Here is a 23159-nt window from a genome sequence, read left to right on the forward strand (position 1 = left end):
GGCTCACCACAGGCATAGCCCCAAGTTGTTCATAACAACCACCTGTAATTTTATACCCTCAATGTGTTTAGTATATGTTTAGGATCTGGGCATACTTGCCCCCAATTCCACCAGCTCTTTATAATCTAGAAACTGAGTTGTCTATCCTTCTCTGATGGACCTAGTCTTGGTGCCCAGGAACATGCCACCCCCTTAGAAGCATACCATCCCTAATTGGTGTGAGGTTGGCTAGAATCCAGGGAAGAGCCTGGGGTGAGTAGGAAGTCATTACTAATCTGTATAGTGTCACCAAAGCAAGAGTTTCAAGACAGAGTGGTTTGCAGGAAAACTCCGAGTCATCAAGTGTCTGTGAAGACCTCTCTTGATGTTCAGGTGTGGGCGTCTTTTTAACTCCTGTGTGGTGGGTCCAAGGGGTGACTCCTTAGTTTAGGGAAGAGTGTGTGATTAGTAACACCAAGCGAGGCCCTACCCAAATAGGACATAGTAAATCTTGGGACAAACCGCTTTTCCAAGTTTTAAGGAAGACCCAATCTTCTGGCTCATATGGGTGGAGTTTGACCTCCATGGACAAGGGAAGTCAGAAGTTTCCATATTTATTGAGTTCTTCTACCACCTGCTTCAGATTGATTATGTGTTTGATTGCCATGGAAACCTCTTTGCTGGGTTTGTAGCGAATCTCAGTCCTTAGGGAACAGCCTCCCATGGGTGATTTCCAAGGGGCTAAGCTTCAGTTTGCCTTTTGAAACTACCCTTATCTGAGTGAGGGCTATTAGCAGTAATTTAGCCAATTTTCCTGCATCTCTTGGCACAATTTTGCTAATGTTTTCTTTAAAGTTTGGCCCACTCAGTTTTTCCTGAAGTTGTGGTCTCTTTGCAGCATGTAGCCCTCCGTTTAATTTTTAAAACTCTGGCTACTTTGGAGGTTATTTTTCATATAAAAGTTGGCCTGTTGTCACTCTGAATTGATCTTGGCAACCCCAAATGGACAATTATTTCTTTTAACACTTTGTTACCACATTCTCCCTTTCTGACCTACAAGGAAGGGCTTCAATGCATCCAGTAAATTTATCCACAAACACCAAGAGGAATTTGTACCCTCCAGAGGCCATGGACACAACAGTAAAATCAGCTTGCCAGTCTTCCCCCAGTAAAGTTCCCCAAATTTGCATTGCTTTGGCCAGGGTCGGTACAGGAGGCCTGGTTTATGCATTATTCTTCTGGTGATAAATGCACTGTCCAGTTATTGTTTTCAATAAGTTCTTTTATACCTGGGATGCTTATGACCTTTGTCAGCCATAGGTATATAAGGTTTCTTTTCCATGATGGGTAGAATCATGAGCACTCTTAAGGAGCCCCCAAGCTGTTTGGGGACCCAAATCTTCCCTCATGGGTTTATCATCCAGCCCTTGACTACTGGAGACCACTGATAACCCTGTGTAGTGGTTTCCCTGACTTCATCAGGGGAATTTACACTGGTGTAAATTCATAGAACGGTAGAATGGGAATTAATGATAATTGGAGAAGCTCTCCTGATATAGCAGCCCTTTTTGCAGCTGCAGCTGCCAAATCATTCCCCTTTATATGCTCTGATTCTCCACTTCAATGGCCTTTACAACGGCCACAGCTAGTTCCTTGGGGCCATGCACCAGAGGATCTCTGGCTCAAGTTTGATTTCTCTTACTGCTGCCGTTACAAAGTCCTCTTTCTTTACAAATGGCTCCATGAGCATGAATTACGGAGAAAGCATATTTAGGGTCTGTGTATATGGTTAGTATTTTTTCTAGTCCCAATTCCAAAGCTCTGATTGATGCAATTATTTCTGCCTTTTGGGTCAAATTGACTGGTGTCAGCCCCTTGGCTTCTATAGTTTCATGCAGAGACACTACTGCATAATCTGCCCTTCCTTGTCTGTTACTCACAAAGGTGCTCCCATCTACAAATCGTACCTCCTCTGCATTAGGCAATAGTTCACCCTGGAGATCTCTGTGGGTAGAGTAAACCTGATCAATCACTTCTGGGCAAGCATGGGTAATAGGCCCCTTGGAATCAAGGAGCAGGGTAACTTGGTTTAAGGTATGACAAGGTTTTAAAGAAATCTGAGGGTACCCTAACAGCATAGCTTGATATTGTAGTGTTCTATTCTTGGATAGCCAGAGATGTCCTTTAGTCTCTAGTAGGCTAGAGACTTGCTGGGGGCTCCACATCAGTCAAAGTTTGGCCCATCATCACTTTTTCTGCATTCTTGATTAATAGGAAGGTGGCAGCTACAGTTCTCAAGCATGGGAGTCATCATTTTGCCACAATAATAGGCTACCACGCTTTTAGGGAGTCTCAGCATTTGGGTTAGCACTCCTGTAGCTACTCCCTGTCTTTCACAGGCACATAGGTCAAATGTCTTGCTCAGGTCTGGTAAGGCCAGTGTAGGTGCTTCCATTAGCAAGTTTTAAGCTTATTGAAAGTTTGGTGACATAGCTTATCCCATTCAAAGGGGTCTATTTCTGGCCCCTGCAGCTTATCCTAGAGAGGCTTAGCAATTAATCCAAAGTTAGGGATCTAAATGCAGCAAAAGCCAGCCATCCCCAAGAATCCTCAGAGCTGCCTACAAATTTTTGGTGAAGCAAGTTGACGTATTACCATTTTCCTCTCTAGGGGAAGGCTGTGTTGTCCCCTTGAAATGATGAACCCCAAGTACTTTACAGTCTCTTTAGATATTTGTGCCTTCCCTTTAGACACTTTATATCCCTTACTTGCTAAGAAGTTTAACATTTTAACTCAGTTTTGACACTACCTGGGGATAAAATCAGATCCCACAGGTTAAGAGTTCAGTCCCACAAGATTACCCTTTGCCTCCCATTTTAGATGCCAATTGTAAGTTCAGGTTGTCACCTGTGCTTCTGAGCAACCAGCCACAGAGTAGATGTTCCCACAGCCCCCTCATTGTGTTTGATTATTTTGATAGAGCAGCTCACAGAGCTCAGGAAAACATTTTACTTAGCAGCCAGATGGAAGAGATGCATAGAGTAAAATACGTGGGGCAAGGATGTGGAGCTCCCAGACCCTCTCTGGGCATGCCACTCTCCCCAAATCTCCCTGGGTGTTTACCAACCCAGAAGCTCTCTGAAGCCCATCCCTTTGGATTTTAATGGAGACCCCCCTACATAGGCACAGTTGATTACGTCATTGGCCTTTGACAATCGAACTCAATCTTCAGCCCCTCTCCTCATCCTGGACGTGTGGAGAGGGGGATGGGGCTGAAAATCCCAACCCTGAATCACAAAATAGCTTTCCCTATTTTCCCACACACCAGCCTCCACCCTTAGGGGCTTTCCAAATGTTACCTTATTAACATAAATTCAATGTGGTTGAAAGGGTCTTGTTAGGAATAACAAAAGACACCTCTTTCCCCTTTATTGCTCTGGAGTAATTTCAGGAACTGAGGACTAAAGTAATTATTATAACAATATATGCCTCTATGGCTCTTATATGGGAAATTACAAGAGTTTTTGGATCTCTGTGCCAGAAACAAAATGAAGATATTTACTATTATAAATCCAGTACTGTACAGCATTGACAGCACTATGGTCTTGAACAAACCTACATTCCCCAGTTCTAAAAACGTATTGATTATAAGAAAGATTCATCTTTATGGCTTCTGGCTTCGGGGGTATTGTTTTACCCGGGGCCAGCAAACTGCCTGCTTCAGTTTTACCTTTATTGACATGGCACTGGCTGCTCACTCCACCTGTCCTTGTGCCTATAATTCTGAGTTAGCTTAACTTAAAATATTTAGTGGAATCTCTTCCTTCTCAGGTGCTGGTGTATCCTGTAATAGGGCCATAAGCCCAATTCCCAAACGTTTTGGATCTTGGATCTCTACTTTACCTTTTTCCCAGCTTATTGAGGCCCCTAACTTAGATAGCCTGTCCCTCCCTAGAGGGGGAACAAGGCATTCTGGTACATACAGAAAGAAACGCTTAAGTATTTTTTATCCTGTTTCATAGGTCAAGGGCCTCCAGAAAACTTTAGGTCTCCCCTTTGCCTCATACACCTTTGAGGCTACATCTTTAACTTTTTGAAAGATTTCTCTTTTTGGTATTCAGCAGCGAGAATGTGGCTCCAGTATTGACCAAAAATTTTAACATGTTCTCCTCCTACTGACAAGGTCACCCCTAGAGCCAACTGGGGAGCCACATGGCCCTGTCACATCTCATCTGTGGTCAAGAGAAGATGCCTTGGCTTGGTCCTGTTCAATCTCTTCTCTCTCTGGCGATGGTTGGGACAGTCCTGCTGCCAATGCCCTTCCAGTTTGCAGTACACACACCCAAATTTGTTGGTGGCTTTCTGGTCACTGGTTGGGGGCTGAGGTCACTCACTCCTTCTCTTCCTCAGGTTACCTTGAACAGACTTGAAGGGCCATACCTAACAGGGTGGCTTGCTTTTTCATCTTCTTGTCTTCCTCTTCGTGATCATCAGGATCACTGGGATTCCACACAGCATCGGTCTCTGGCACAGGCTGTTCACTAAGCCTGCCAATGGCTGATCCTGGGTCATATTCATTATATGCTTCTTCTCTAGCATTTAATAGAACAGCTGACTTTTCCTCAGCCATAAGGAGAGTAAATAACACTCTTCAAATATCTGCCAAGACAGGGCTCAGAGCAAAAGTTCTAATGCAGCGAGATCAGGGCTGGAAAGAAACTGCGTTTCACAGGCCTTTGTAGGAGATGTTGCTGGGAGGCTGGAAGAGCACTGTGGAGAGCGAGCTGTTTCTCAGCTTGCCACAGAGCTGGAAGCCAGATGCTTTGGGGCATGTCTCCCCTTGAGGAGACAAGGCAGGACTTTGTGCCTTGCAGCTCTAGGGCAATGTAGCACACGGCAGAGAAGAAGTTCTACTTCAGCGAGATCAGGCCTGCAAATAAACTGCTTTTCACAGGCCTTTGTAAGACATGATCCCGGTAGGCTGTAAGAGCACTGTGCAGAGCGAGTTGTTTCTTAGCTTCCCAAAGAGCAGGAAGCAAGATACTTTGGGGCCTTTCACGCCCTGAGCAAACAAGGCAGGACTTTGTGCATTGCAGCTCTAGGGCAATGTAGCACACGGCAGAGCAGAAGTTCTAATTCAGTGAGATCAGGCCTGCAAAGAAACTGCGTTTCACAGGCCTTTGTAAGAGATGTTCCCGGTAGGCTGTAAGAGCGCTGTGCAGAGCCAGTTGTTTCTTAGCTTAACAAAGAGCTGGAAGCAAGACGCTTTGGGGCTTGTCTCCCCCGTTGGAAACAAGGCAGGAATTTGTGCCTTGCAGCTCTAGGGCAATGTAGCACACGGCAGAGCACAAGTTCTACTTCAGCCAGATCAGGCCTGCAAAGAAACTGCGTTTCACAGGCCTTTGTAAAACATGTTCCCGGTAGGCTGTAAGAGCACTGTGGAGAGCGAGTTGTCTCTTAGCTTCCCAGATAGCTGGAAGCCAGACGCTTTGAGGCCTGTGTGCCCTTGAGGAGACAAGGCAGGACTTTGTGCCTTGCAGCTCTAGGGCAATGTAGGACACGACAGAGCAGAAGTTGTACTTCATTGAGATCAGGGCTGGGAAGAATCTGCGTGTCACAGGCCTTTGTAAGACGTTCCCGGTAGGCTGTAAGAGCACTGTGGAGAACGAGTTGTTTCTTAACTTCCCAGAAGCTGGAAGCCAGACGCTTTGTGGCCTGTCTGCCCTTGAGGAGACAAGGCAGGACTTTGTGCCTTGCATCTCTAGGGCAATGTTGGACACGACAGAGCAGAAGTTCTACTTCTGCAAGAGCGGGGCTGGGTGAAACTGCATTTCACAGGCCTTTATAAGAAATGTTCCCGGTACGCTGGAAGAGCACTGTGGAGAGCGAGTTGTCCCTTAGCTTCCCAGAGAGCTTGAAGCCAGACGATTTGGAGCCTGTCTGCCCTTGAGGAGAGAAGGCAGGACTTTGTGCCTTGCAGCTCTAGGTCAATGTAGGACATGGCAGAGCAGAAGTTCTACTTTGGCGAGATAAGGGCTTTGAAGAAACTGCGTTTCACAGGCCTTTGTATGAGTTCCCGGTAGGCTGTAAGAGCACTGTGGAGAGCGAGTTGTTTCTTAGCTTCCCAGACAGCTGGAAGCCAGACGCTTTGGGGCCTGTCTGCCATTGGGGAGACAAGGCACTACTTTGTGCATTGCAGCTCTATAGCAATGTAGGACACAGCAGAGCAGAAGTTCTAATTCAGCGAGAGCAGGGCTGGAAAGAAACTGTGTTTCTCAGGACTTTGTAAGACATGTTCCTGGTAGGCGGTAAGAGCACTGTGGAGAGCGAGTTGTTTCCTAGCTTCCCAGAGACCTTGAAGCCAAAGGCTTTGGGGCATGTCTCCCATTGAGGAGACAAGGCAGGACTTTGTGCCTTGCAGCTCTAGGGCAATTTAGGACAAGGCAGAGCAGAAGTTCTACTTCAGTGAGATCAGGACTGGAAATCAACTGTGTTTCCCAGCCCTTTGGAGGAGATGTTCCCGGTAGGCCTTAAGAGCACGGTGGAGAGCGTGTTGTTTCTTAGCTTCCCAAAGAGCTGGAAGCAACACCGTTTGTGTGTTTTCTCCCTACGATGCACTGACGCAGTACTTTGTGCCTTGGACCTCTAGAGCAATGTTGGACTTGGCTTAGATCAGATGTTCTAAGGTGGCGAGATGAGGGCTAGAAACAAACTGCGTTTCAGGCCTTTGTATGGGAGGTTCGCGGCAGACTGTAAGAGCACTGTGGAAAGCGAGTTCTTTCTCAGCTTGCCAAAGAGCTGGAAGCAAGACTATTTGTGGCTGGTGTCCCCTTTGGGAAACGAGGTTAGGGCTTTGTTTGTCCCACCTCTACGGCAATGTAGGACTCGGTAGAGCAGAAGTTCTAATTCAGCGAGATCAGGACTGGAAAGAAACTGTGTTTCCCAAGACTTTGGATGAGATGTCCGGTAGGCCTTAAGAGCATTGTGGAGAGCGAGTTGTTTCTTAGCTTCCCAAAGAGCTGAAAGCAAGTCCGTTTGTGGGTTTTCTCTCTACAAGGCACTGACGCAGTGCATTGTGCCTTGCACCTCTAGAGCAATGTGGGACCTGGCTTAGAGCAGAAGTTCTCAGGTAGCGTGATCAGCACTGGAAACAAAGTGCTTTTCAGGCCTTTGTATGAGAGGTTCGTGGCAGGCTATAAGAGCACTCTGGAAAGTAAGTTCTTTCTCAGCTTGCCAAAGAGTTGGAAGCAAGAGGATTTGTGGCTCGTCTCCCCTCTTGGAAACGAGGCAGGGCTTTGTGCCTCCCACCTCTAGGGCAATGTAGGACACGGCAGAGCAGAAGTTCTAATTCAGCGAGATCAGGACTGGAAAGAGACTGCGTTTCCCAGGCCTTTGGATGAGATGATTCCGGTAGACCTTAAGAGCACTGTGGAGAGTTATTTGTTTCTTAGCTTCCCAAAGAGCTGGAAGCAAGACCGTTTGTGGATTTCAGCCCTAGGAGGTAGTGACGCAGTGCATTGTGCCTTGCACCTTTAGAGCAATGTGGGACCTGGCTTAGAGCAGATGTTCTAAGGTGGCAGGATCAGGGCTGGAAACAAACTGCATTTCAGGCCTTTGTATGAGAGGTACGCGGCAGGCTGTAAGAGCACTGTGGAAAGCGAGTTCTTTCTCAGCTTGCCAAAGAGCTGGAAGCAAGAGGATTGTGGCTCGTCTTCCCTTGGGGAAACGAGGCAGAGCTTTGTGCCTCCCACCTCTAGGGCAATGTAGGACACGGCAGAGCAGAAGTTCTAATTCAGTGAGATCAGTGCTGGAAAGAAACTGCGTTTCCCAGGCCTTTGGATGAGATGCTCCCGGTAAGCCTTACAAGCACTGTGGAGAGCGAGTTGTTTCTTAGCTTCCCAAAGAGCTGGAAGCAAGACCGTTTGTGGGTCTTCTCCCAGGAGGTACTGACGCAGTGCATTGTGCCTTGCACCTCTAGAGCAATGTGGGACATGGCTTAGAGCAGAAGTTCTAAGGTGGCGAGATCAGGGCTAGAAACAAACTGCGTTTCAGGCCTTTGTATGAGAGCTTCGCGGCAGGCTGTAAGAGCACTGTGGAAAGCGAGTTCTTTCTCAGCTTGCCAAAGAGCTGGAAGCAGGACGATTTGTGACTTGTCTCCCCTTGGGGAAACGAGACAGGGCTTTGTGCCTCCCGCTTCTAGGGCAATGTAGGACACAGCAGAGCAGAATTACTAATTCAGTGAGATCAGGACTGGAGAGAAACTGCGTTTCCCAAGCCTTTGATGAGATGTTCCCGGGAGGCCTTAGGGCACTGTGGAGAGGGAGTTGTTTCTTAGCTTTCCAAAGAGCTGGAAGGAAGACCATTTGTGGGTTGTCTCCCTATGAGGGAGTGACACAGTGCATTGTGCTTACCACCTCTAGAGCAATGTGGGACATGTCTTAGAGCAGAATTTCTAAGGCTGGGAGATCAGGCCTGGAAACAAACTGTGTTTCAGGCCTTTGTATGAGAGGTTCGCGGCTGGCTGTAAGAGCACTGTGGAAAGCGAGTTCTTTCTCAGCTTGCCAAAGAGCTGGAAGTATGAAGGTTTGTGGCTTGTCTCCCCTTGAGGAAACGAGGCCGTGTTTTGTAGCTTCCACCTGTAGAGCCATTTGGTCCATGGCTGGGAGCAGAATTTCCAATGTGGTGAGATCAGAGGTTTAAAGGGACTGCGTTTCACAGGCCTTGTGCAGGAGGTTCCTCGTAGGTTGTAAGAGCACTCTGGAGAGCAAATTGTTTCTCAGTTTCCCAAAGAGGTGGAAGCAGGACGGTTTGTGGCTTGTCTCCCCTTCAGGGACGGAGACAGCACTTTGTCCCTCCCACCTCTAGAGCAATGTATTACACTGCTCATGGCAGAAGTTCTAATGTGACGAGATCAGGGCTGGAAAGAAACTGCGTTTCAGATGCCTTTGTGTGCAAGGTTGCCGGTAGGCTGTAAGAACACTGTGGAGAGAGAGTTTTTTCTCAGCTTCTCAAAGACCTGGAAGCAAGACGCTTTGTGGCTTGTCTCCCCTTGAGGGTCAGAGGCAGTGTTTTGTGCCTCCAATCACTAGAGCAATGTAGGACGTGGCTGAAATCAGATGCTCTATTGCAGCGAGATCAGGGCTGCTAAGAAACTTCATTTCACTGACATTTGTATGGCAGGTTCTCAGTAGGCTGTAAGTGCACTTGGAGAGCGAGTTGTTTCTCAGCTTCCCTAGGAGCTGGACGCAAGCCGGTTTGTGGCTTGGCTCTCTTTGAGGTTCGAGGCAGTGCTCTGTGCCTCCTACCTCTAGAGCAATGTAGGACACAGCTGAGAGCAGAAGTTCTCATGGGGTGAGATCAGGGCAGGGAGGAAACTGCATTTCACAGGCCTTTGTGTGAGAGTTTACTGGTAGGCTGCAAGAGCACTGTGGAAAGGGAGTGATTTCTCAGCTTCCTAGAGACCTGGATTTCAGTTTGTGGCTTGTCTTATCTTGAGGGATGGATGGAATGCTTTGTGCTTCCCATTTTTAGACTAATATTTGACATGGCTAGGAGCAAATGTGCCCTTCCAGATTGGTGCTTTCTCACTGCCTGTGGATGAGTTTGTTGCTCTTTGCTGGGGATGCTTCCCTGAAGGAAACAATCTACAGTGGGCCTGGAGTTCATCCAGGCCTTGCCCAGAGCCAGAAGCAAGAACGTTCCTCCTCCTTGTGATCTCATGGAGAGCATCAAAACACATTGTGTCTTGGCTCTACACTGCTTTGTAAAGTGGCCTGTGACATGGCTTAACTCTGCCTGCCTATTTGTCCTGCTGGGATGAAGTGTTCTTCTAGGTGTGGGGGGGTTCTCTTTGCCAGTGCATAATGGCTGTTTGTTGAAAGCATATTATTTTGGTCCTGCTATGCATGTGGAATCACCAACATTCTAGCCTTGGCCCCGTTCCTTGAGGGAAATTGGTAGGCATTGTGTCTGAGCAGGTTTAGAAAGATTGAAATGTGCCTGAAGCAGAAGCACAATAGCCATGAGCCAGAAGCTGGTAAGAAACGGCATTTCTGCTGCCTTTTGAATCCACCCCTGCCAGTATGCTGTAATAGCACTGTGGAAAGGAAGTTCTTTCTCAGCTTCCTAAAGACCTGGAAGCAAGACAGTCTGTGGTTTGTCTTATCTTGAGGGATGGATGGAATGCTTTGTGCATCCCAGCTCTAGACCAATGTTTGGCTCTGCTGACAGCAAATGTGCCTTCCCAGATGGGTGCTTTCTGACTGCCTGTGGACAATTCTGTTGCTCTTTGCTGGGGTTGTTTCCCTGAAGGAAACCGACTGCAAGGGTCCAGGAGTTCATCCAGGCCTTGCCAAATCCAGAAGCAAGAGTGTTTCTCCTGCTTGTGATCTCATGGAGAGCAAGCAAGACACATTGTGTCTTGGCTCTACAGTGCTTTGTTAAGTGGCCTGTGACATGGTTTCCCTCTGGCTGTGGATTTGCCCTGCTGGAAGGAAGCGTTCTTCTAGGTGAGGGAGATTCTCTCTGTCAGTGCACAAGGGCTGTTTGTTAAAAGCATATTGTCTCACTCCTCCTAAGTGTGTGGAAGCACCAACGTTCTGGCTTCAGCCCTGTTGCCTAAGGGGAAGATGCAGGCATTTCTTCAGAGCAGGGTTAGCAAGATGGAAATGTGGCACAAGCAGCAGTGCAAGAGCCGTGACTCAGAAGCTGGAAAGGAACCACATTTCTGCTGCCTTTTGAATCTGATGTTGCCGGTACACTGTAAGAACTCTGTGGAAAGGGAGTCCTTAGCTTCCTAAAGAGCTGAAAGCAAGATGGTTTTTGGCTTGTCTTATCTCGAGGATGGATAGAATGCTTTGTGTGTCCCAGCTCTAGACAAATGTTTGGCACAGCTGACAGCAAAAGTTCCTTTCCAGATAGGTGCTTTCTGACTGCCTGTGGACAATTCTATTGCTCTTTGCCGGGGATGCTTTCCTGAAGGAAACCAACTGCAATGGGCCAGGAGTTTGTCCAGGCCTTGCCAAGATCCAGAAGCAAGAGTGTTTCTCCTGCTTGTGATCTCATGGAGAGCCAGCAAGACACATTGTGTCTTGGCTCTACAGTGCTTTCTTAGGTCACCTCTGAAACAGTATCCCTCTGGCTGCTGATTTGCCCTGCTGGGAGGAAGCATTCTTCTAGGTGACGGAGATTCTCTCTACCAGTGCACACGGGCTGTTCATTAAAAGCATACTGTTTCACTCCACCTAAACATGTGGGAGCACCCATGTTCTGGCCTCGGCCCCATTCCTTGAGGGGAAGAGGTAGGCATTGTGTCTGAGCTGCTTTAGAAAGAATGAAATGTGCCTGAAGCAGAAGCACGATAGCTGCAAATTAGAAGCTGGAAAGAAACCGCATTCCTGCCACCTTTTGAATCCAATGTTGCCGGTATGCTGTAATAGCACTGTAGAAAGGGAGTTCTTTCTCAGGTTCCCAAAGAGCTGGAGGCAAGACCCTCTGTGACTTGTCTTATTTTCAGGGATCGATGCAATGCTTTGAACATGCCAGGTCTAGAGCAAAGTATGGCCGGGGTGACTGCAAATGTGCCTTTCGAGATAGGTGCTTTCTGATGCCTTGGGAGAATTCCATTGCATTTTGCTGGGGAGCACTTCCCTGAAGGAAATAAACTGCAATCCTACAGGAGTTCTTCTAGGGCTTGCCAAGAGCCAGAAGCAAGAGTGTTCCTCCTGCTTGTGATCTCATGGAGAGCAAGCAAGACACATTGTGTCTTGGCTCTACACTGTGTTGTTGGGTGGCCTGTGACACGGTTTCCCTCTGGCTGCTGCTTTGCCCTGCTAGCAAGAAACATTATTCCAAGTGAAGGAGATTCTCTCTGCCAGTGCAGAAGGGCTGTTTGCTAAAAGCACATTGCTTCTCTCCTCCTAAGCATGTGGCAGCACCAACGTTGTGGCCTGGGCCCCGTTCACTGAGGGGAAGACGTAGGCATTTCCTTTGAGCAGGGTTGGCATGATGGAAATGTGGCAGAAGCAGAAGTGCGATAGCCGCAAGTTAGAAGATGGAAAGAAATCGCGTTTCTGCTGCCTTTTGAATCACACGTTGCCGGTATGCTGTAAGAGCACTGTGCATAGGGAGTTATTTCTCAGCTTCCTAAAGCACTGGAAGCAAGATAGTTTGTGGCTTGTCTTATCTTCAGGGTCGTATGCAATGCTTTGTGCATCCCAGCTCTAGAGCAATGTATGCCAGGGCAGACAGAATATGTGCCTTTCGAGATAGGTGCTTTCTGACTGCCTTTGGAGAATTCCGTTGCTGTTTTTTGGGGAAGGCTTCCCTGAAGGAAACAAACTTCAATCCTGCAGCAGTTCATCTTGGCTTTTCCAAGAGCCAGAAGCAACAGTGTTTCTCCTCCTTGTGATCTCATGGAGAGTAAGCCAGACAAAATCTGTCTCTTCTCTTTACTGCTTTGGCAGGTCTTCTATGACATGGTTTCCCTCTTGTTGCTGACTTACTCTTATGGGAGGGAGTGTTCTCCTTGGTATATGAGATTCTCTCTGCCAGTCCACAAGGGCTGTTTGTTAAAAGCATGTTGCTTCGCTCTTTAATCATGTGAAACTACCAACGCCCTTGCTTTGACTCCATTCCTTCAGGGTAAGATATACCTATTCTTTCTGAGCCGTTTCAGAATGATTGACATTTGGCAGAAGCAGGTGTTCCTATTGTGCGTATGCCAAGCTAGGATTAAATTGATTTTATGCTTTCATATGAATGAGACGTTGCTCTTATGCTGTAACAGCACTGTGTAATCAGTATTCTTTCACTGCTTCCTAAAGACCTGCAAGTAATATGGTTTGTTGCTTCTCTTATCTTGAGGGATTTATGTGCTAGCTATTGTGTTCCATTCCAGCTCTAGAGTAATGTTTGAAAAACCTGTCATCAAAGGTGCCTTTTGTGAATGGTGCTCTATGACAGCTTTCTGAGAATTCCAGTGCTGTCTGTCAGGGAGCCATTCCCTGAACCTAGCAAAGTGCAATATTGCAGGAGTTGTTGAAGGCCTTCCCAAGAGCCTGCAGCAAGTGTGTTTCTCCTCCTTGTTATCTCATGGAATGCAATAAAGTGGTCTTCTGTCTTGGCTCTACACTGCTTTGATAAGTCACCTGTGACAATATTCCCTCTGGCTGATGATTTGCTCTGTTGGGAGGAAGCATTCTCCTTGTGAGCGAGCTTCTCTCTGCAAGTCATCAAGTGTTGTTTGTTGAAAGGATTTTCTTTCACTCTTCCTAAGTGTGTGGAAGCACTAACCTCCTGCCCTCTGCTCCATTCCTTGAGCTGAAGAAATATGCTTTATTTCTAGGTGGTGTGAAAATGATTGAAATCTTGCAGAAGGATAACTTCCTAAGCTTCGAGGTCCAAGCTAGTGTTAAATTGCGTTCATGCTGGCTTGTGAATCAGATATTGCTGTTATGCTGTAAGAGCACTGTGTAAAGACACTTCTTTAAGTCCTTCCTAAAGACCTGGAAGGAAGATGGTTTGTTGCTCCTCTTACCTTGAGGGATGAATGTAATAGTTACTGCATCCCAGATCTAGATTAATGTATGAAAGATCTGACACAAAAATGTAGCTTTGCAGATAGGTTCTTTCTGAATGCCTTGTGAGAATTCCCTTGCTGTCTGTGGGAGAGTATTTGTCCTGAGGGTGCACATTTCATTATTGCCTGAGTTATTCAAGGCCTTCCAAAGAGCCGCAACCGAGAGTATTTCTCCTCCTTGTGATCTCATGGCCACGAAGCAATAGATATTTTGTCTTGGCTCTTCACTGCTTGAATATCTCACCTTTGACACATTCCCTTTGGGTTGCTTATTTGCTGTCTTCCAGGAGAACCTTCTTGTAGTTGAGGGATATTCTCTCTGCAAGTCAGTGAGGGTTTTTTCATGAAAGCATTTTTTGTAGATGTTCTTAAGGGTGTAGAAGCACGAGCATCCTGCTCTTTGCTCTGTTCCTTCAGTGTAAATGTACGCATTCTTTCTGGGTGGTACCAAAGATATTAGAATCTTGAAGAAGCAGAACATGCTAAGCTGTGAGTTAAAACGTGGGGTGACATTGCATTCATGCTGGCATGTCAATCAAATGTTGACTTTATGCCAGAAAGAGTCTTCTGGTAAGAGATTTCTTTAAGATCTTCATAAAGTCCTTGAAGGAAGATGGTTTCTGGCTGTTCTTATCTCTATGGTTGGATGTAATAACTCTTGTGTCCCAGCTATAGAGTAATGTTTGATAACTCTGACACAAAATGTTCCTTTAGGCATAAATGAAGAATATCTCAAACAGTCTTACACTATACCTAAAATTACTAGACAAAGAAGAACAAACAAAGCCCAACATCAGTAGAAGGAAGCAAATATAGCCAGAGCAGAAATAAATGAAACATAGACTAAAATATAATAGGAAGGATCAATGAAACTAAGAGCTGGTTCCTTGAGCAGATAACGAAATTTGACAAACCCTTAGCCAAACTCACTAAGAAAAAAGACAGATGACTAACAGAAGTCAGAAATGAAAGAGGAGAAATTGCAATAGATACCACACAAATACAAAGGAATATGAGAATACTATGAAGAGCTATATGTGAACAAATTGGATAAACTACAAGAAATGGATACATTCTTAGAATCATAGAACCTCTCAAAACTGATTTAAGAACAACTAGAATCTGAACAGACCAATCACAAGTAAAGAGCTTGAAATAGTAATCAGAAACTTTTCAAAAAACAGAAGTTTAGGGGCAGATGGTTTCTCTACTGAATTCTACCAAGTATTCAAAGAAGATTAATACCTATTCTTCTCAAACTCTTCCAAAACATTGAAGAGGACACGACACTTCCTAACTCAATTTATGAGGCCAACATTACACTGACACCAAAACCAGACAAAGTCAACACAAACAAGGAATATTACAGGCCAATATCACTGATGAACATAGTGCAAAAATCCTCAACATAATACTAGCAAATCAAACAAAACAGTACATGATGAGTATTATAAACTACATTCATGTGGGATTTATTCCACGGGTGCAGGGGCGATTCAACATCCGCAAATCAATGTGATACACTACACTACCAAAATGAAGAACAAAAATAGATGAAGAGAAAGTATTTGATGAGACACAGTATCCTTTTCTGATAAACACTGAATAAAATTGGATATAGAAGGAAAGTACATCAACATAATAAAGGCCACATATGGCACACCCACAGCCAACATCATACTCAATGGGGAAAAACAGAAAACCATCTCTCTGAGAACAGGAAAAAGACTAGGCTGTCCACTCTCACCATTCTTATCCAACATAGTAGTGGAGGTTTTGGTGAAAGCAATTTGTCAAGAAAAAGAAGTAAAAGGGATCTAAATTAGAAAGGAAGAAGTGAAACTGTCACTATTTGCAGATGACATGATTTTAAATATAGAAAACCCTAAAGAATCCACCAAAAACCTATTAGAAATAATCCACAAATACAGTAAAGTTGCAAGGTACAAAATCAATTGCATTTATATATGCTGATAGCAAAATAACAGAAAGAGAACTCAAGAATATAACCCTATTTACAATCACAACAAAAAGAATGAAGTATCTAGGAATAAATTTAACCAAGGAAGTGAAAGACCTATACAATGAAAAATATAAGTTGCAGTTAAACAGCAAGTTGTCTCTGTTTCTTTAGCAAAGTTAAAATCACATTAAAGGTAAATTCCAGCACTGGGAGTGAAAACCTCGTATTCTATTTCAGAATTTTAAGGTGTATAGTGTATTCATTCATTCACTTATTAATCATTCACTCCATCAGTGACTCAGCCAACGAATATCTTTTGAACATTTACTCTTTCCTGGATATTATTTCAGAAGCTGTCAATGCGAACTATTTAGACATACCCTTTTTAATGAAAAAGCTTATAGGCTAGCAAATTCCAGACAAAAAGAAAATAAAAAATGTTTTCAGTATTTATTACAATATTTATTTTTGCCTGAAGAAAGATCACAGGATTATATGAAAAAATATATTTTCCATCCAAATAAATTTTATTAAAAACTAGGAATTGGATGAGGTGTTTGATAGGTGCTTTATCAATTTCAGTGAAAAATTGACATTCAGTATCATTACAACTATTCATATTTTGAATTAATGTTGTACATTCTCTGATTTTTATGGCAAATACACGGAGGCTTATTGTTGACACAAGATTTGAGGTTTTGCAAGCCAGCCCTGATGGTCTATCAGTTCAAATTCAGCATGCTCCACTTTGGTGGCCTGGGTTCAGTTCCCAGGCATGGAACACCACTCATGTGTCAGTAGCCATTCTGTGCTGGTAGCTCATATAGAAGAACTAAAAGTACTTACAACTAGAATATACAACTACGTGCTGAGGCTTCGGGGAGGAATAAAAAAGAGGAATATTGGCAACATATGTTGCTTGGGGTGAATTCCCAGCAAGAAAAAAAGAAAAGAATAAAGAAAATAATCTTACATTATTAAAAAGAAGAATGAAGGTCTGGCATTCGATATTATTTATAATATTCACATTAAAATTGAACGTTGGAGCCAGAATCCTGTGCTTTCTAACTGCTAGATTTGCTTCCATCCTAGGGCCAGCAGCAATATTTCCCAGCAAATGTAGGGGTACAATTCAAAATGCACAAACAAAAAGTAGAATCATTGCATGTGATTGTTCTTCAAAATGATCACCTAAGAGAGTCCCGTGTCTATCTCCACTTCTTCACTCTAGTGGAGACTTGCCTAATGAACATTCAATTTATCTTTCTTCCCCTGGGGAATGAGACCTTTATTTGGGAATTCTGGTTCTCATTCAGGGAATAGGGCCATAAATAAACATATTTCAGTGTGAAGGTCTTCAGGGACTTCAGACACTTCTGAAACTATTTTGCATGCTTCATGCAGCAACCTCAGAAGTGGGTTGCAACAGATCTCTGTGTGTAGTTAGGTTAGACCAACTCATTTACTTATTACTAATTCTAGATGAGAAGACCGAGTCCCTTGAAAGTTTTATCAATTTCACCATAGTATAAAGAGGAATGTTATCTGCCTTTGAATTGGCAGGATTGATGGATGTTTTAGACCAGATAAGAAACTTCTTAAGTGTCTTCAAAATATAAGATTCTATGTCTCCAAGAAAGACCTACTAAATGAAGTATCAATAAAAACAAGTTTTCATTTTGCACAGTGACAAATCATAAGATAGAAATATTCCTAGTGTCAACAGTCAGTCTCTATGTTGCTGGTGGACACTGAGACTGCATATCAAGATGCAGTTTGTCCCTAATACAACATAGGTTTAAATAATTTTCAGACAAATTCTATAGTTAGAGACCAATGGAACATACATTTTTGGAAGAAGAAGAAGATTAGCCCTGAGGTAACTGCTGCCAATCCTCCCCTTTTTGCTGAAGAAGACTGGCCCTGAGCTAACATCCATGCCCAGCTTCCTCTACTTTATATGTGGGACGCCTACCATAGCATGGCATGCCAAGTGGTGCCATGTCTGCACCTGGGATCTGAACCAGTGAACCCTGGGCTGCCAAAGCAGAACATGTGTACTTAACCACTGTGCCACCAGGCCAGCCCCAGAACATACTCTTGAAATCATTTCAGAAGCTATTTACAAATTAAATTACAATATTATTTCTCATCCACAATTGTAACATAAAATTATTAACATTAAGTAATTTTTACAATTTACTGAGAATTTATTTTGGTAGACCTGTAACATATTTCTTTTCATAACAAACTTGTAAAAAACTATATGTAAAATATTAAAACAAGTCTTATCAGGAACAAATGCAAAATCAAACAAACTTCTGAAGAAACAGGAGAAAACAGAACCTTTATTTCAGTGACATATACTTACTGAAATAAAAAGCAACCCTAGATTTTCCATCAGGCATATCGCAGTGGAAGAGGGAATTTTAGTAAGTAAGGATTTTTGCAAATAGAGCCAGCCCTGGTGGTCTACGGCTTAAGATTTGGTGTTTTAACTTGCTGTGGCCTGGGTTTATTTCTGATCAGGGAACCATACAACCTGTCTGTCAGTTTTCATACTGTGTATGCTAGTGCAGTACTTTTTAGATGTGGTGGTAGGAGACAAAAGATACAAGATAACTGATGCAACACCATCAGATCAGCTCCAGACACAAGCATTTTTGGAAAGCTCCACCTAGAATGTTGTCTAAGCAAAGATGCTGATGCTCAGGTCAGGGATATTGATGCTGTCTGTGCCTCAGATATTAATGGTTTCTGATAGGGCTTCCAGTTATCCAGTTTTGTGATATTATCACTATCTCTTATTATCATGCCTCCATAGAGTGTCATTTGTGCTACAGATAGTGTGGCTTCATTTTACTAATGGCATATGAGAGACTAGGATTGTGAGAGTGGAAACTTCCCCAAGAGGAGACCCTGAAGCAAGGATTTGAATATACAATATTTACCTGGTAGGTGATTTCAGGAAGCAAATATGAGGAAATATGGAATGTGAGACCGAGAAGAAATTTACAGAAGTATGCAATAAAGTATATATTACTGCCGTAAGCAACTGAAGATCCATAGCTTGAAATGCTTTGGAGTATCCTTCGGATCACTCCTACACGTCTAGAAATTGTTTGAAAGAAGACTAGGAAAGCTTCGGTGTTTATCCATTGGTTCCTGTCCCTTACTGGTTGAGTACTGCTCCTTGACACATGAATCTCAGGCAATACCAAACTGTCTTGCGTATGGTCTGAGCAAGCTATCAAGACAGTCTGTCTTCAGGAAAAAGAAGTGAAATTTTCAAAGTGGGAAGCTGCCAGCAAGCCAGAAACAGTAGCTTGGCTGTAGGCCAAGTCAGAGGTGGCCCAATGTGACAAGGGATGGGGAGACACATGTGTTTGCTTCAGTGCAATAGTAAAATGATGGCAAAGCCAAAATAATATAAAATAAACTTTTAACTTAGGCTAATATGTTTATGGCACCACAATAATAAGATGTTTAGAAAAAGCAGTGCTTGTGGCTCTTTAATATCATCTTCATAAGTGAGTTTTAATTCAATGCCGAGCAGTCTAGACACAGGCTCTCAAGCGCAGGTGTGGAAGGAAAATTATTACTGAGATCAGCTTGCCAGAAGCTTCAAGTGACATTTTCCTAGGAGAGTTTTTAAACATTCCACTAGAGCTGGGAAAGAATATATCTCACACACAATCAATCAAAGTACACTGTGGAGAAAAGTTCTGGCATTTAGCTGTTTAGGATCGTGCTAGTGAGAACAACTACACACATTGCAGTTTATGTCTTCAGTCAGGCTCTCTCTCCCTTGATGTGAAACAATGTTCCTGCTGAACTCAGCTGCCCAATCTAAAGAGATTGAAAACCCTTCACTATCTCTGAGACAGATGTAACTTTCAGACAATGCGGGTATGCAGTTTAGAAAGATTCCTGCCTGTGGCTCTTTAATATCACCTTCATAAGTGACCATTAATTCAATGCTGAACAGCCTACACACAGGTTCTCCTGTACACGTGATGAAGAAAAACAATTGGTGACCTCACCATGCCAGGAGTTGCAAGAGACATTTTCCTAGGAGAGCTTTTAAAAATTTCACTGCAGCTGGGAAAGAATATCTATAACACATGTTCAAGGAAAGTACTCTATACTGAAAAGCCCTGACTTCTACTTGTTTCAGATCACCTAGGTAAGTGCCTCACACATTTAAGTCCACAGACTTCACTCAAGTTCTCTCTCAAATGTCAGGAAAGCACATTACTGTTGAACTGAACTGCCCGTAGCTGTGAAGGAACTTCTCTCAAGGAGAGATTGAAAACCTTTCGCTATCACTGCAACAGATTATCGGTAACTTTCATGCAATGCTGTTACATGGTTTAGAAAATCTTCTGCTTCTGGTTCTTCAATATTATCTTCATAAGTGACTGCTATTTCAATGCTGCTCAGTCTACACAAATATACTCATGTCATGAATGCAAATGACTGCCACAGATTAGTTACTGGAAGGAACTAAATGGTAATTTTGGTTATTTCAACTTTTCCACATTGTTCTTCTTCCTTTTGTTACGTTTAGGGATGCCATCATGAACCATCATGAACTAGAACAGGTCTCACCACGGAAGCTGTGCCTGTGACCTTTGCATTATTTTTAGTGCTAAGATCTCTCCTGGAAGAGCTTAGGTCTTATTACCATCAGCTGCAATGTGTGTGAAATCATATTTTCCAACAGAGACTGTGCAAGAGGATACACACCACTCCTTTTTCAATATTCATTCCCCATCCCAAATAAATGTCCCTGCTTCCCTTTGTTCGGGGATGCCATTACTATGGAAATTATCCCTCATGGTCTCCTATTTGCTGCAAATACACTTTACTTTTTGAGACAACTACTTCTTGTGTAGAGTCTGATTTAACTCACCAGGAGGGAACCCACTTCAGTTTCAGTAACAAGTGGGCTCCCAATGGGGGACTGGCCCCTTCATGGTGCCTGTACCACCAGCTTGATGTCACTGCCCCCTCAGAAGACCCAACAGCCACACTGAGTGCATTGCTTGGTGGCTCTCTCAATGGAGGAGAGGGGTGCCAAACCCACTACATGGCTATAAGAGATCTTTCTTAAGTTGTCTCACAAAAGCCTCCCTATTGGGGCCTGGATTTGGGGTTTGAGTCCCCATCCGGGGTTTGCCAGGCTGAAGGGAGTTAGAGTCCCCTCTGGTTGGAAGGATCACAGGACTTTTCCACTATGGAAGGGCCGACGTTTGGCTCTGGTGAAATGGGAGCAATCCCTGTTGACTAGTCAGGGGTTCAAGTACCCTTCGGAGATTGACTCTCCTCTGAATGACATGGCCCAGATACTCTGGTGAACGGGAGCAATCCCTGTTTACTACTCAGGGGTTGAGTCTCTTGTGGATAGAGTCTGCTCTTGATGGATAAGGTGGGGGTTTGAGGCCGCCCCTGAAGACATTGAGGCTGCCTTGTGTTGTGCCTGTGATTGGAGAAGGGGTCCACTTTGATGGGCTTAACTGCCACTGAAGTCACTGAGACCGTCTTTGCATTGGGCCTGTGACTGGAGAAGGGGTCACCTTTGATGGGGTTAAACCACCACTGAAGTCACTGAGTCTGTCTTTGTGTTGGGCCTGTGACCTGAGAAGGGGGTCCCCTGAGATGGGGTCAAGCCCCCTCTGGAGTTACTGAGTCTGTCTTTTTTGGTTGTTTGTTTTTGTTGAGGATGCTCGACACCCATCTTATTTTTCCACACTCTAGCTTTTCTGGACTCCTAGGTCTCATTTTTCTGTTACTTGTCATCACTTATCACACATCCCTGGGTGAAAGCAAGCATCCAACAGTTTTATTTTTCCTGTAAGGAATTAATGACCCAGCCTTGACCTCATTTCAGGCTATTAGGGTGCTAAACGTACTCCAGGCACAGATTTGTAACATCTGAGTCTGCACTAGAAATTACAAACTGTGCTTGGAAAGTTCGAAACAGAACATAAGAAAAGAAGCTAGAATGACAGGGGAAGCAAGCTCAATACCGGAGAAGAGTCGAGTGTGCTGCATAATTCAAAACTTGAAGGGGATCAAGTTCTCACCAACTGGCCAGAGAGCAGATGGTCTTTTTATAACATGAGATGGCCACAATATTCACTGAAACATGGGAAAATATCTCAAACAAATGGATCCTAAACGTTAACCAACACTCCAATTAGATCTAAATGCAAAAGAACAAAGAAAGAGGAAGAAATTCCTTATGGTGAGTGGTTCGTGGCACGATATTTAAATAAAGATAAGGGTAGAATAAACACTCATTTTTCAGATGACTCAGAACTCATGGTACAAAATACAAAATATGAAATTAAGGAAAAGATATCTCAGAGTCCACCATGAAAAAACACAACAGCATTGGCCAATTGATAAAACAGCTGGGGAGTCCTGGGGGACCTCCACCTTATCCCCCTACCTCACCCCTGCTTGAGCCAGAGGCTGGAACAGGGCCAAACCCCTTGCTGTTCTCCCCGCTGCCATCCCCCTACAGGGAATTGGGCACTGCCACAGGCAAAGACCCTTCCCCCTCCTCTTCCAGAGTGGGCAGCCAGATTAGGAACCAGTGACATACCTGGGGTACAGCCCTGAGACAAGTGCCTGATGGTGAGGGGACACTTATTGATGTGCACGTCCCCCTTTCCACCTCTGATCTGTGTAATTCGAGGGCACACATGAAAGGACTGAGCGCTGACCCAGAGGAGTTCATAAACCCGATAAAGGGAATCTTCTGCATTCATGATTTGACCTGGGCAGATATTCAAAGCCTGCTGACTACACACCTCACGCCTGAGGAAAAGTCATCGGTTCCATTCAAAGCCAGAGAACAAGCAGGTAAGGAAGACGACCCAGGATCAGACATCCGCAGGCCTGGTGGACAGGCTGTGCCAGAGACTGCCCCAGGGTGGAATCCCAATGATCCAGAAGATCAAGAAAAGCGAGGCTATTTCCAGGGTCTGCTTTTGAAAGCCATGAAAAGAGTAAGCCAGCCACCCAGTAAATGACCTAAATTAAGAGAGGTCCACACAGCCCTGAGGAAAGCCCTCCCACTTTGTTACAGAGTCTTCAGGACTGCCTCAGGTGATACACAAATTTGGACCTGGAGGTCTGGGGAAGTACAGTGATCCTTAATCCATATTTTGGATCTCAGAAGTGCTCCAGACACTCATGGGAAACTCCAAAAGTTGGCTACTAGTCCTGATACCAGTCCTGCACAGCAATGAGAAGCTGCATTTAGGGTGCTCCATGACCAGCTTGAAGCTGAGGATGAAAAGCAAGACAAGAAGATGAAAAGGCAGGCTGCCCTGCTCGCTGTGGCCCACCAGTCTCCTCAAGGTAACCTGAGGGAGAGAAGGAAAATGCCATGGGTGAGTAACCCCCGCCCCCACCAGGGGCCAGGAGGCCACCACCAATGTCAAGAGCTAATCAGTGTGCGGACTGCCAACAGCAAGGGCATTCATGGCAGAACTGTCCCAACCATCCCCAGAGAGGGCCGGGATCTTACAAGACCGAGCCTGGGAAGCTTCCCTTGACTACAGATGAGATGTGATGGGGCTGTGGGGCTCCTCGGCTGGCCCCAGGAGGCCCGGGTGACCTTGG

Source organism: Equus caballus, chromosome 12 (assembly GCF_041296265.1).
Source record: "Equus caballus isolate H_3958 breed thoroughbred chromosome 12, TB-T2T, whole genome shotgun sequence".
NCBI lineage: Eukaryota > Metazoa > Chordata > Mammalia > Perissodactyla > Equidae > Equus > Equus caballus.